The 16,658-nt window shown below is 33.5% G+C and overlaps 1 long non-coding RNA gene across 1 annotated transcript; it reads left to right on the plus strand.

Annotated features, from left to right (window-relative positions):
- Window positions 1-12,473: 12,473 nt before the first annotated feature.
- Window positions 12,474-13,400, plus strand: LOC130512382 (uncharacterized). The gene is made up of 3 exons (XR_008945904.1): window positions 12,474-12,852; window positions 13,146-13,170; window positions 13,282-13,400. It is a non-coding gene; the product is annotated as an uncharacterized LOC130512382 (long non-coding RNA).
- The last annotated feature ends 3,258 nt before the right edge of the window (window positions 13,401-16,658 follow it).

Consider the following 16,658-nt stretch of genomic DNA (forward strand, 5'->3'; position numbering starts at 1 on the left):
TCCTCTCTCTCATTCTCAGCTCTTGACGACTCGTCTCTTTCTGTCTCTGGCTCAATAAAGATATCAATTGAATCTACACATACTGACGCCTTACACATCTCGTTGAACTGGTTGTCACCATTTCTTATCAAGTGACGTTCTTCCATACCTTCATACGGGAACTTATACCACACTCTTTGACAATAGAGACTTATTGGTAGCTGGTTCATGAGCTCTGGAAATAACCGATTCGAACAAGCTTCTATAAGCCTATAACAACCACCATTGTAAAGATTTTTACCATCAACTTCTTCAAATTTCCCACCATAGTAGCAGCCAAAGGTGATCAGTTTGTTTACCTCAGAACTATAATTCACATGGCACCAAAAGGTTAGATAACCAAATCATATACAACATCTTACTAATATGTGTTAAAAACTCCAAAATTTTCATTGAAATATCTCAACATACCTCATCTTTCAGACTCGCTAGTACAGAAAACACTCCTCGGTTCTTCAAGCCCACTCTAACTCGAACTCTTCTACAATTACTCCTCTGCTTTTCGATTTATGTCTCCCATGTTGCTTCTCTTTTCCTCCTTCTTCTTCTTCGTTTTATTTCTGTGATTCACGACAAACCCTATTTTTTTTTAAAGTATGTGTGTTAAGTTAAGAACAAAACTACGTTGTTTTAATTTTTTTTTTAAATTGGTTTGACATTAAACCGACCAAACCTATTACAGGCTCGGGTGTGCCACACCATCACCCGAAGCTAGGTAAACAGAAATCATATTCGGTTATGTAGCAATTAACCAAATTGACAAAGTTTATGGTTGAAATTCAAAAAAAAAATTAGTTCGTGGTGGTTATGACTTAATCCGATAGTTTGTGTATGAAAACAATGGAGAGGTAAAGTTCATGGTGGAATTGGCCGTTTTCCCTCTATCTATATATATAAAGAAAAGGTGTCTCTCTTCTCCTCTTGCCAGCTCAGAAAATAGGTTCATCAGACATCGACACGTGTCCCTCCATCCAAAACACATCGGATCAATTAAGTTTGTATCATTGGGTTTTTTGGTTTCGTTGGGTCTTATTATCCCTCCATCCAGAACATAGTCTTTGCGAAACACAACGTTTTCGATTATGCAGCTGACCTTCCGTCTTCTTGATGTTAGGAGTTTTGAGGCTCCTAAGTCAAATGATAGTATAGTGGAAGTAAGTTGTCGAACCAGATCTGAGGGATTTAAATTCAGAGAGAATGCAAGTATTTGCCTAATCTAAGTGCAACCAGTGATTTGATGAATTCTAAACTAATGATTAAAGCTAATGCAAAACAGTAAAATGATACTCTTAAGCTATTGGAAAGGAGAACTCATGGGTATAGAGATTTAGACCTTGGGTGATCAGGTTTCGATCTTAGGAATGCAAATGATAAATCAAACTATCAACCTTAAGCCTAGACACAATTCTAAGCAAGCTCTATGTCTAGATGAATGCTCATTTGCCAACATATTTCAAACATCAAATGTCTTTGGTTGAATAACATGCAACCAATCATTACTAACAAGTCTATTAGCTATCTTAGCATCTTTAACAACAAAAGTCTTTGGCAAAGTACACTAAAAGCCTAGGAGAGTTGACTCAGGCATTTCATCAAACACCTGTCGGGTGAGAAATGCCTAGAGATCACCCTTTGAGTGGCCTACTCAAATGATGCATTAAGATCACTCTACTAGCAAGGAACAAGTATGATCTATACCTAAAACATCCTAGAACTAGCCTACTCACCCTTAATCACCCTAACTCATGAATCCAAAAGGTGACTACTCACTAATCTCCATGATTCCTCTTAAACACATGATGGATTTCAGATTAATCATGTAGAGAAATAGATGAGAAGATCACAAGAACAATCACAAATCAAGCCAAAAAGAAATGATTTTCTTGAGAGAGTTTGTGTTCTTCAATAGATAAAAGATAATCTGCCAAAAAGATGGCTACATAGTACTTAAACATAGGTTTATAGTGTGTAAATCGTAGAAGGCAAAATAGTAATTTAACATAAAACACGGTGCACAGCGGCTTAATGACAGGCCACTATGCCGCTGTGGGTAACAAGGCCGCTGGGTCTCGATGTGGAGCGGTATCTTAACTCATGGCCTCAAGGCCGCTGTGCCTAAAAGCCGCTGGGACACTTAGCCTCGTTTTCTCCATGATTGTAACGTGGCGGCTTCAGGAACCGCTGCAGGAAACCGATTGAGCGTACGCAATTTTATTATCCAACACTTGGTTTCGCAGTGGCATAATGACACCGTGACTCAAGGCCGCTGTGGACGCAAAAGGCCGCTGCAACACTTAGTGGAATAGGAACACGAGCTGGACCATCAGTCTTGCCTCTAAAACACCTCTCAAACCTTCCATGATCACCATGTTGCATCTCCAACACCTGATAAGGACATGTGAAATGAAATGCATCCTACATATGCCTAGATGATGCCTTTGATGATCAAAATGCACACTAATAACAATGCAAATATGCAAGATATCACTTCTTCATCGTAAGAAATCATTAACCGATCAATCGTCTTTAATCCCCCATTAATCTATCGCCCACGATCTGGATTCAATGCGATATTTTTGTTGTTCAAGGCGGTGGAATCGACTATAAGAAGGTATTCCAGAGAGTTGTGTTCTAATTTTTGGCCTTGAATCGTCATGAAGCATCTCTAATCAAGTTTCAGTGATGTCGTTCTGTATGAGATTAGGAGGACACAGGAGCTTGCCATCTTCCATTACGTTCTTGATGATTTTGGGAAGCAAGGAATTTCTCTCTCTCTTTGTTTGCCTGTTGAATCGTTTTAGTGATGGTGATTTACAGGGGACCGGGCCAGAGCCATAACCATGGCCTCCTTCAGATCTCACTCTGTCGGACAGATCTTCCGAGCATCTCACCGTTGCGGAGATTCTTGCTTGGCTTAACAACGACAGCAGTGAAGATGGCGGTTCTTGGTTGGCTCAACGGCGAGAGTCCGCCTTCACTAAGATTTCATCAAGAGATACACACGTTTCTTTGATCTTGGTAAGTAATTGTTCTTTTTCTTATTTGATCGATTTATGCTTCCCACCTATGCTTGATTGATTTCTTTTGTATTTGATGTGATTCGCTGTCTTCCATTGATCAAAGAAGTACATTAGAGCATCCATCAAGGACTTGCACATTCGAAAAATATGAAGAAGCCGTATATGGGTAAGTAGAAATTCTAAAGTGTCTTTCTATATGATTCAAAGATCTAAGAGTCTCTTCATTAGGTATGTTTAGTTTACTCATAGTTTCTATATGTTTAGTTTACTTCATTAGCCGCTTTCAAATTTCAGTTAATGTTCTTCCTGCACCCCACCAAAAAAACTGGGAAGAGGTAAAAGAAGATCATCGTTTGCATCAATAGAAAGTAGATGCAAAAGCAATCCATTTGGTGGCTTTTCGGCTAATACTTGGAACCAAAACACGGACCCTAGACTCGGACTCAGCTTCGGATCATCATCCAGACAATATTACAGCGGCGTAGGAAATAAAGAATATAGAGTCGTCACAGCTGATCTTGAAATAGTTATGAAAGAAGAAGATCAAAACGCGAAGGTGAACATGGAAGGAGTCGTATTGGAAAAAAGATAGCTTTTTTTTTGCTTAATGGATACTATGATTGATGACAAAGCACATTACATGTTCAACGCCTCAGTCATATGTAAGAATCTACACACATTTATTTTTGTGTTGTAATTTGTGTGAAATGTGGAGAGTGAATTGTGAAGATTGTTGTGTGTATTTCTCATTAGCCAACACCACATTATATAGTGGTTTGTACAAGGGTTTACAAATGCTTTACAAGGAAGTAAATCTACACATTAACTACTCTTGACTACATTGATGTCATACATGAAGACTTGGTCAAGGTGATAATAACGAGGTTGACTGAGTCTTCTAATCTCGAACCAGAATGTAGATGGACCAAAGTAAACCGGATGTAAACCTCCTTGGACTTGCTCTTGTACTTGTTGGACTTGTCTAGTACTTGGTTAAGTACTTGGTTATGGTCCATCCACACAATGGATATTATAACACTCCCCCTTGGATGCCATAACCATATGAGTTCATAATATGCTTAATGTTGCCTCATTAAAACCTTACTAGGAAAACCCATTGGGATAAAACCATAGTTAAGGAAAAAGAGTACAACACATACTACTCCCCCTGATTTGAACATCACTTGCTGAATAGATGTTCATGGATTCTTACTTGAACAATCTTGTATTGTTCGGACATATCATGTCTCTTAGAATCCTGATGGTACATTAGAAAATGTACCACTTTGATATCAACCACTTTAGTACTTTAGATAAAATGTACTATTTATACTCTGGTCGTTTGATTATGGTCCTTGACCAAATCACTCTTATATGCCTTTCCATAATATTGGTCGGCTAGTACTTTAGATCCCTTATACAATATGGATCATCATTATATCAAGTATGAGCTACTTAGCTATTTAGGACTTATGGACATGCCTTAGCTTCATGAGTATAATATTATTTGCCATAGACAATTTATACATAGGTCATGTCGGTTAGATCATGATCATTATTTACATATGTCCATAGATGATCTATGATTGATCTGAGATATTGGCAATCTTAGTGTGCCGGCAATTCGTACACACACACATATATATATATATATATATATATATGGACGACTGGACTGATCTAGGCCGGACATGGTCATGACATAGAATTGATCTAATTGATCCTCAAATTTATGTCTAATAACATCCATGATCTACAGCTTTATCATGGACCAAATCTTATAATATGGTCGGACCCGTTGGATCGCATATGGACGCATAATGCGGTCCTACACCTTTTGTTCAAAGATGAACTTTGATCTTATAGCTTATCTTTATTATAGCTTATTCATTCATACCACAGCTTGGTTGGTTCATGCTGAGAATTTTGACCAACCATAAGTATTATTAAAATTTGGCTAATTTGTGGTGATGGTCTATAATCTTTCTAAGGTTTAATGAGTAACCATTTAACCTATCTTAGGCTGGTTAGTATAATACAAGGAATTTAAAATTTCTCTATGGACTGATTTGAATTGTTCTTATAGAACCTTTTCATTTGCTTACATGTAGCAATTTAATTCAGTCCATGGACAGCTTTAGAAAAATGTTGTTCATGAGAACTTCTTTTCTCATCTTATGATTCTGAGCTCAGTATATTTTGGTAAACCTTTTAGGTACCAATTATCATCCAGTGAGTCATATATAGCATACTACATCTTTTGAATTTTCTTCCAGACATTATATGTAGTGACATATGTAGTATTATCCACCACTTTGGATTATATAGACCTCCCTTGGTCTGTCTCACGATTTATCCTTCTTTCAGGATTTATCCATTCACTGGGCATCATATGGCGTTTACATATTTATAGCCAATACTATACGCCTTTTCTATATCACTTTAGAAACCCCACGTTTCTTTCTTTATTCATTATGGTGAGTACTCTTGCGTGGGTTCATGATCCTCGATTCATTATTCATGTGCTACATGTTTGCGCTTTTTCTATTAATGTATGTGTCGACACATTTATATATATATATGATTTCCTTCCAGACATCAAATAATTAATTGAGATCTCATTATCAATGTCTATGTCTTCAGTACCAAGAGGCTCAGCGTCCCGAACCCCATTAGTAGGTACCTTAGGCATAGCCATTCCGGCCTTGTCTGGAAAAATCTATGACCTCGGTTTCCTTTTGCACCTTTCTTTAATTTCCGAGGTTCCTTTTGGAACATATATTCGGTCTTATATTAGACTCTGTAGCAACTTGGTTGTGTCTCTAAGACATCAAAACCGTGTGGTGCTAAGCTGGGATGACATAGTCATTATTTCTCGGGTCAATGTGTCTGGCATTTTATTTTGCTATCATTTTTAGCATATGGACGTCTATAAATCTTTTCTAGTCCGAGGATCTTTGCCAAGACAATGATGGTTAATACCATTCTTTACCAGCTTACTACTTCTCCTTTCAAATGTTGGATATTGGGATTCATAAACTCTATGTAATCCTTGTTCCTTGGCCTCTGATTAAATCACCCATTTTGGCTCAAGGTTTCTTTTAATCTTATGGAGAAAGTATATTCATAATATATATCCAACATATATTCCCCAATCCTCCTTATGAGATTCTAAGATCATCTGATCTTTAGATGGCACATATATTTGTGGTGGATTCAGTATTAATATCTTAATTCATAATATCTTAATATGATATATGTCTGGACTCATGACTCGTATTAGTCTGAGGTGGGAATATTTATTATCACTTATATGGCCTGATATAATATCTATGGCCTGATGCAAGTTAATCTTTTATAACTCATGATGTCCCCAAGCATATGGACTTTTAGATTTTGAACCTTATATGTAATGGTCATAATGTCATAAATTCAACCAATATGAAATATGGTTGTGGGCCATGTTTCACGAATTTTAGTATGGTCATGTATCATGGGATTTGTCCTCACTCCCCCTCATGAACATACTCTAATTCGTGGTGCTTGGGACAATAAATTCCCTTGTGCATAGATATAAATTGCACAAACGTGAGATCTTATGGGATAGCTTTTGTGCCCTTTTTTTAAAAAAAAAATCTTTGCATCATAATTCAGATGGCTAAGTATGGAAATGCCATCTAAGTGATAAGTTTTGTGGGTCAATCAAACATGATTATGATTGCCCTGGCTATTTGCCTATTATCATATTGATCTCTAGATCAATAGAGAATGTAGTCTCGACCACTTTAGGCGATTTTAATTTAGGTACTCTTATTCTCTTTTGCCCATTGTTGGAAACCATATTTTTTTCTTAATTCACTAGAACTTATAGGGTGAATATAATGCCTTTTAGGCAATGCCTTGGTCGGACTTCTTTTCCTTTCTTTCAAGGAATGTCCAAATGAGTTCAAGAGTATTTTATGCATCATAATAGAGCCTGGATGGCCGAGCATGTCGTGCCATATGTTAAAGGCTTCTCTGAACTCTTTGGAAAGTGATTTGGGGTACTTAACCCACAATCATATTTATCTTGGCTTAATGAAGGCCTATAGATATACTAGGTATAGTCTCTAGGACTTTCCTTTGGCCTTGGGCATTTTCATAAATCATAAGGAATCCTTTCTTTCCTTTGCTCATAGTTTCAATATATATAGACCATTCATATGAATGTCTTTGAAACTTTGATAAATTCCACTTTGATTTATGGGGAATGTAATGCATCAGAGATTTTCAGATGTGTGCCTTTAGGCATCATGAGGTTGGACTAGCCATGACCTTGAATAAAATATCTTTTGTCTCAAATATCTTTTGTCTCTTAATGTAATGTGGCTTGGTCCACTATAGAGAACAAAGACAAAGTAAAATGATGTCGAAATCTAATTGGCCTCTTTAAGGCAATATGAAGTATCGTATTCAAGTTGATCATCATTTTCATGGTCGAAATTATTCGCACCATCTAGATGGACCCAATGGGTCATAGGGTTTTATCCCTTTATGCTCTCTTGGTAGAGTTCAATAAAGTGTTTGGGAGTTCTACATCGGTTGGCCCAATGATTATTCATCCCACACTGATGGCAAGCAGATTTGGTCGTGGCATGGGTATTAAAATCGGACTTATACCCACGGCTAGGTTGATAACCTTGGCCTCAGCCTCGACTATGGAGTGACACGCACACCCTTGCCATCTTCCATGGCCTTTTACATGGCCATAGTTTGACTCTTTCATATGGCTCTGTGGCCGTATATGCTTTAGGCAATGCCTTAAAATCCAGGAGGCCTGATCTCACTATTCCTCATGAGTAACTCATTGTTTTGCTTAGCAAGCAACAACCAAGAGATTAAATTTGCATATGTGGAGGAACCATTTTCTCGGTATTATTGCTGAAGCAAAACATTGCTTGTGGAATGTAGAGAATTTCTTCTCTAACATGTCAGCATATGTGATAGTCTCTCCACACAGTTTCAACTTTGAGACTATCATGAATAGAGCCGAGTTATACTCATCCACAGACTTATAGTCTTGGATCTTTAGGTCCCTCAAATCATGTAGGGCCTTTGGTAATAGCACCGTATTATGGTGATCATATCTGGATTTCAGTTCTATCCAAAGGTCCAGAGGATTCTCAATAGTGAGAATTTGATCATTGAGACTTTCAGTAAGGTGATGGCGTATGATTAAGAAAATCGCCTTGTATCTATCTCAAAAGTGAGAAATTTAGATACATTCACCAAGATTTAGATTTCAAGATGATTTTCAACATCTGAATATTTAACATTGCTTTCAAGCATCAAGCCATAATTTATATGATTTAATTTATATGATTTAATAATGATTTAATAAGGCTTCCCACAAATCATATAAGATAATTTCTTTAAGAAAATCTAGTATGACAATGATCAATTGATCATTGCATCTAGTGATCCTTTTAATCATAACTCAAAAATGGATTGATTATATATATATATAGGGTATTAAGGCCCTTTAGGATTTGAATAAGGATCACAATGGTCGAATGATAAATTCATGGATCAATGAACTAATCAGATGTATGTTCTGTCCTAAGCATTGGACCAAAATAATATAAATGTGATTCTTAATGCAAGAGGATACTTGATTTCAAAGTTCATAAAATAATAACCGATCCCTTCTCCCCTTTACAGGGTAAACAAACCAAGACAAGAAAATTTAAAAAATTTCAGGAAATGTCTAAACCAAATTCAATTAGATTTTTAATCACTTGGTTTCAAAGCTGCTTATATAAGCAAGCATGCTTAGTTCTTAATAAAACTATATGACAAGAAGATGCATGGAAATGATCAGTTCATGATATGTGAATGATCTAACAATTTACTAATCCATGTTTGATCGGTTTAAACAGGTTTATAAATTTCAATCAAAGCAAACATGCTAAGTTTAAATAAAAACCGATTTGGTCTAATTATATGCAAGCAGTGTGAATCATTTAGATGCAAGCAATATGAACCAATTTAATTTATATGAACTATTATCAGGATTGTCAATGATATGCAAACATAAAATCAGTCTTAGCAATAGGACAATTATGTATGGTCAGATTTTAAACAATATGACAATTGCATTCAAAGTTGGTTCAAGATGATTCAAGATGAACAGATGCAATCAAGTATGCAACAAGATTACTATATAATTTAATCATCAATTTCAAGCATGGTAAAAGATCAAGATTAACTATCAACTTATGTGATCAATATTCAGTATGATATGAAATTTATTCAAGGTTGGTTCAATTATTTAGCTATCAACCTATATGATCAAATGATTTCATGCATATTTATTCTATCTTATGGCATATGAATTTAAAATCAAGACTATATGTTATAAAACTTTTATAAACATTTTCAGTCAAAGATATGCAATTAATAAAATCAAGCAAGCATTTATAAAATCGATTTTCAGTTTATAAAATCTGATTTTGCATTTAGAAAAGTTTTAAAACTCTTGACATATACAAAATAAATATTATTGGTCAAGGATATGCAATGAATGATTTTAATTTCGATTTTATTTTGGGTTGACTGAATTTGGGAGATCTGGCCGAAAGTGGCACAGAAAAGAATTCATGGATTTTGTTTTGGCCAGATTATACATTCATGTTTATCACATCTGGTAAATTGGCCAAAGCATCCATAGGTTTAAGCTATCTCTAATAGTTTATGGTTCATAAGTTTTTATAAACAAGATTCATATAGATCTTTAGGTATTTTAATCTGTTTTTGAGATACTTAGAACTTTTAGAGAATTATAACTTTTATGGATTCAAAATAATTCAGAATCAAGTTTCTTATGGATCAATGGATCATAGAAACAAGATTAATATTATGGATTCATATAGATCCTTAGATTTCTTTTCAGATATAATGGTGTTTTTAGATTTTATAGATAGATTAGTTTACCATTTTACACCACAAGAATCTGAATGGACCACCATGAGAGAGAGCTGATCCACGGATGAGCTATTTGAGAGAGAGGTGGAGGAGTTGGCCGGAAAACCATGAGTCGGCGGCGCGGATTGTTTATACGATTGACGACGCTTCAGAGATCGGATCGACAAGCCGTCTTCGGCAAAAGATTCTTCTCGTCTTGGCCTTCAGATTGATAGGTGGATCGTCGTCTGGCTCCACAGGGTTTGAGAGATACGGCGGTTTAAAGTTGCGCCTGGAATTAGGATTTTGTGGCCGGAAAAGAGAGCTCCGGTGGAGAGAGACTGTTCAGGTAGAGAGAGTTTTATCGTGCTGATAACATGTTGTAATCTGTGTGAAATGTGGAGAGTGAATTGTGAGGATTGTTGTGTGTATTTCTCATTAGCCAAAACCACATTATATAGTGGTTTGTACAAGGTTTACAAATGCTTTACAAGGAAGTAAATCTACACATTAACTACTCTTGACTACATTGATGTCATACATGAAGACTTGGTCAAGGTGATAATAACGAGGTTGACTGAGTCTTCTAATCTCGAACCGGAATGTAGACGGACCGAAGTAAACCGGATGTAAACCTTCTTGGACTTGCTCTTGTACTTGTTGGACTTGTCTAGTACTTGGTTAAGTACTTGGTTATGGTCCATCCACACAATGGATATTATAACATTTTGTATGTATACCAAAACCCATTTTACAGTTGGTGTTAAGAAAGATTTGTAAATGATATTTTTTCCTATTTTGGCTCTTAATTTCTAAATAACATGACATCTTCCAACATGGTCAACACTATTTATATAGTTATGTCTTTACATGGGGAGGGGGGAGGAGGTGGAGGTCTTCTGGTGATCTAAAATTCATGGTATGTGGGTAAGAAGAGTGGAAGTATAGTGGGTGAATGGTGAGCTAAAAAAGAAGAGATGTATTTGTAGTGAGAAGATCATGAACTAAACTTTAGCAAATCTCAATAAAATTAACATATCAAACTATCACAATTAAATTTTAGCAGTATCTTATGAAATTTAGTTATCCGCAACTAATTTGATGTTGAATATCATAAAATCAAACAATTTTAACTGTAAAAGTTGAAAAACATGAATAAAAAGAATAACAATTTAATAATAATATTTTTCAGAAATATCTAATGCATGGTGAAATTTTTTTAAAAGATCTATGAGTCTTATTGGTACAGTTAAACTAAAATAAACATTGAAAACATAAATAATGAAAATTTATTTTTTATTATAATTAGAAAATAATTTCTAAATTAAATATTTAAAATACATAGATGACATTGTTGTAAAATATGAACCTTATTGGCATTTTTAGTTAAAAGTAAATTAAAGATTTAAATTAAATTTGTATTATTATTTTATATAAATGAGATGTGTCTTTTTTTTTTTTTTTTTTGGTCAACCTAAATGAGATGTGTCTAGCCAGTACACATATCTCTCTTTCTAAAATGTAGAATCACTGTATATAATTATTATAAGTATATACATTTCCCTTTGTAAAATGTAGGAACACTGTATCTAATTATTACAAATTATTTCAAAATCATCAAATACAATACAAAATGTTACAAAATACTAGAAAATCCTAAATTCATTTTCTTTTAAAATAATTTTTAGGAACATTAATGCAGGATTGAAAGAAAAGATATGCAACTTCATATGTTAGGTGGATACATTATTTTAGAAGACTATAAAATTAAGTCAAATTTCAGTAGAACATATATTATCATCGAAGTTATCAAAAATAATAATATTATCATCGAAATCCGGCGCTACGCGCCGGGTTCCCCTAATACATAATAACTAAATGATAACACTATTAAAGAGTACACTAAGTTACTACTATTAAAAATCAAATAACAACAATTTCGGAACATTTCAAAAAATTTAGAAAGCTGAAGTTTGTGATGTATTTTTTGGATTTTGGAAAAACATTTAAAAAATAATTTTGAGAATCATCATAAATTTGAGTTTAAATCATGCTTATATTTTGTGAAGTCTTTTGAATAAAATATTTTTATTTTATAAAACAAAAAATCATTTGATTACGTTAATATTATATACTATTATAAATTTGGGGAAATTTCATAACTACACTTTGTGTAGTACCACAATTCAACAATACCATCAATAGAAGGACATTTTCATAAATACATCAAGCATTAATGGGTGAATTACTAAACTGACCCTTGTCTATTCTTCTCAACCATCGTCTTCTTCTCTACTATGTAAAAAATTCTTCGACGAGAACAAAGTGTCTTCTCTCTCACGGCAACGAGTGACGGCGATGAGGTCAAGCGATGGCGACGAGATCGAGCGACGGCGACGAATACGACGAGATCAAGCGATTGTGACGAGATCAAGCTACTGCGACGAGATCGAGCGACGGCGACGCGATCGAGTGACGGCGACGCGATCGAGCGACGACGACGGGAGACGACGAGATCGTGCGAAGGCGGCGAGATCGAGTGTATTCTCTCTCACAAAGCAGATGAGATCGAGACTCGAAATCTCAAAGTGTCGAATCCTCATCAAAAATCACAAGTTGTAAGAGAAAGAGTTTTAAAACCCCTTTGTAAATCTGGATTTCAAGTAATTTTAGAATTTTATTACGATACCACATAGGGTTTGACTATATACATCCAATATATTTTGATTACGTGATGGTTCATTAGCTTCCATATTTTGTTTGTTGTGTAGTTCACGAGACTACTCTCAGAAGAAGCGAGTGATTCTACTGATGAAATGATGGAGCAAGAGATGGCTTTAGCTAAATTAATGTAACTTGTTACCTTTTAAGCACTGAAAGTTTTGTCCTTTTATGTTGCCATTCATGTCTTGTTGTATGTGTTCATTATGAGAATACTCTGTTTGACAGATCATGTGGTCAATTATCATAACTAAAGGAGGTTCCTTTTTCTAATGTGCATTGAAAGTTTTGCCCTTTGTGAATAATACGTGTAGTTTCTGTTTGTGCATGTGAAAGTGTTTGTTTATGTTTGCTAGATTCATGTCTTGAAGTGTGTGTTCATTGTGAGATTAATTACTCGTTGATTGATTTTTGTTTTCACAGGCTAGGGCTTGTTGGAACTATCAAGGTAACGTTCTTCGTCTCTTTCTGTTAAACTGGTTTGGTAAATTCATAGCATGGAGATATGTTGTTAGAAAGCTAATAGAGTTTTTTTGTTGTCGTTAATGATGATATGTAGGATTGGGCTAATGAAATATTTAAGAGGCTGGAGGATCAAAAGTCAACTAGGGAAAGAAACAGGATGCACTTTGGCAGCCTGCTTATACATTTTTTGTAGACAAGAGGACAAGCCACAAATTATTAAGAGTTTATAAAATCATTTATAAATTTTATAAGAGCTTATAAAACCTTATATCAACCTTCTATAAAGTTAATAAACACACATAAATATTTTTATAACTATTTATAAAAGTTTATAAAACTATTTAAACTTGCCTTGGGGATAGCAAAGAAGCAAACGCTCCACGTGGTATTGTAATAGAGTCTCTGAAACTTCACCTGGATAATAGTTGTTTTAATAATTTATAAGTTTTTATAACTTTATAGCTAATTTATAAATCTTTATAAAATAATTTATAAAGTTTATACACCATTATAAAGGATTATAAAAATAATTTATATGGGAATGTAAAATTTTTGAAGCGGTGAAACCTTACATGCTGTCCACATGTGCCTCAGAATCTGACACGTATCATCATCTCTTTACAAAGCCTTATAAGGGTATGTAAAATTATTTGTAAAAGTATATAAGCCATTAATAAAGGCATATAAAACAAATTATAAAATCTATAAACCATTTATAAATGTTTATAATAAAATTATGAAAGTTTATAAATAATTTATAAAGGGTATGTATACTATTAATAAGGGTTTATAAAACGTTATGAAAGCTTATATTCAATTTATAAGGGGTATTATTAGTGTTGTATATATTTATAAATCAACTAAAAGAGTCTATAACCATTTAGAAAGCCTTATAAAACAATTTATAATGGTTTGTATAATAACTTATAAAGGTTTATAAGAGTATGTAAATAATTTATAAGGGTTTATAAAAATAATTTATATAGTTTATACACCAATATAAAACAATTTATAAGGGTATGTAAAATTATTTGTAAGATTATATAAACCATTAATAAAGGCATTTAAAACAAGTTATAAAATCTATAAACCATTTATATATGTTTATAAGAAAGTTATGAAAGTTTATAAATAATTTATAAAGGGTATGTATACTATTAATAAGGGTTTATAAAAAGTTATGAAAGCTTATATTCTATTTATAAGGGGTATTATTAGAGTTGTATATATTTATAAATCAACTAAAAGAGTCTATAACCATTTAGAAAGCCTTATAAAATAATTTATAATGGTTTGTATAATAATTTATAAATAATTTATAAGGTTTAAAAAAAATAAGTTATAAAGTTTATACACCATTATAAAGGATTATAAAATAATTTATAAAGGTATGTAAAATTTCTAAACCGTGGAGCCTTGCTTACTGTTAGCATGTGCCTCAGAATCTGTCACGTATCATCATCTCTTTACAAAGCCTTATAAGGGTATGTAAAATTATTTGTAAGACTATATAAACCATTAATAAAGGCATATAAAACAAGTTAAATAATCTATAAACCATTTATAAATGTTTATAAGAAAGTTATGAAAGTTTATAAATAATTTATAAGGGGTATGTATACTATTAATAGGAGTTTATTAAAACTTTATGAAAGTTTATATTCAATTTATAACTTATGAAAGTTTATAAATATTCTATAAGAGGTATATATACTATTAATAGGAGTTTACAAAAACTTTATAAAAGCTTATATTCAATTTATAAGGGGTATTTTAAGAGTTGTATATGTTTATAAATCAACTAAAAGTGTCTATAAGCATTTAGAAAGCCTTATAAAACAATATATAATGGTTTGTATAATAATTTATAAGAGTTTATAAGGGTATGTAAACAATAATATAAGAGTTAATATATTGTATATAAAAGCTTATATGATTCATAAATATTTATAAAGATTCAGAAACTGATTTATGAAATCTTATAAACTAGTCTATACGATATTTTATTTTGATTTACAAGAATGTATAAATTGATTCATACAAGTTTACAAATTGATTTATAATACTTTATAAAATATCTACTGCATTCTATAAGTTAATTATAAATATTTATAAACTAATTTATAAAACTTTGTAAATCATTTGAATCTAGTTTCAACAGAGTTTGTACTTGCAAAACTCAGTTCTTGTTAGTCATTATTAACATAATATGACAACATCAAGACTTCTCCATATCTCACTCTTCTATAAAAGAAAACCAAACTCACTTACACGTCCAACCAATCTCTCCAACTATGGAACTCATAAGAGAGATACAATTGTTTTAGTATAAGAGATGTCTTAAGAAGATGAGAGAGAAGAATGTATTAAGAAACATACTCTGCAACTTTTATAAAGCGTTATAAATAGTTATTCTTTAATCACATAAACTACGTTCTTGTTGAGAGTCCCTCTTGCTTCTTCAAACAGCTCACCAACCCTATCGTTCTTCAAAATCTGAACTCAAGCCAGTCACATATTATTCATAAGCATCAACACTCACTTCCAAAAACAAGATACAAAAATAACATGCTTTCGTAACTCAACAAACTCATGCTCAATCTACACTGCTTCTATAGATATTATACACAAAACAAGACATAAAATATGAATCTCATAAGTACCAAACAGAACATTACGATAACAAAACACCAACATTTCACCTCATATATTGCATATACTAAACCTTGCTAAAGAAATAAATAGTAGCATTGTATTACCTCAAGAAAGTGAGGTACTTGATATGCATATCACCACACATATTCTCCACAGTATCCTTTAAATCCAAAAGCTCACATCACACCTTTGTAATACCCTGTAACATTACCAGATCAATCAAGAGAAGAAGTAATCATGGAATAAATTTACTCTTAGGTTAATAATTTCTCATGAATTAAATATATGTTAAGCTCTATGTCTTTTGAATGCTAACAGATGAACAATAAGACTTGAAATGACCCAATTTATAAAGTCTTATAAATTTTAGATTTTAAAACTTCATGAAAAAAACTTCTGTCTTCTTTCTCAGAAACAGATCGATTTTGATAGATCAAGCTACAATTACAGAAGGAGACGAAAATCACCATCTATTATCCTCTTACCTTTGTTAGTGTTTCTTATGCGTCGGGAGAGAGATCGTCTTGTTCGTCTGAGCTTGTAGAGTCTGTCAGTTTCGCTGGAGAACTCGTTAGCCATGTCAGATGTCGCCGGAAAACTCGTCAGCATCATCAGATCTCGCCGGAAACTTGTCAGCGTTCGTCAAATCTCGCCAGGAACTCTTCAGCGTCGTCGGATCTGGCCGGAGAACTCGTCAGTGTCGTCGGATCTGGCCAAAGTCGTCGAATTTGGTCGGAGAACTCATCACCACCGGAGACTCTTCCCAGATCTGATCACGTTTAATATGAATCTCAATTTTTAAGAAATCATGGAGAA

This window comes from Raphanus sativus, chromosome 1 (assembly GCF_000801105.2).
Source record: "Raphanus sativus cultivar WK10039 chromosome 1, ASM80110v3, whole genome shotgun sequence".
NCBI classification, from domain to species: Eukaryota; Viridiplantae; Streptophyta; class Magnoliopsida; order Brassicales; family Brassicaceae; genus Raphanus; species Raphanus sativus.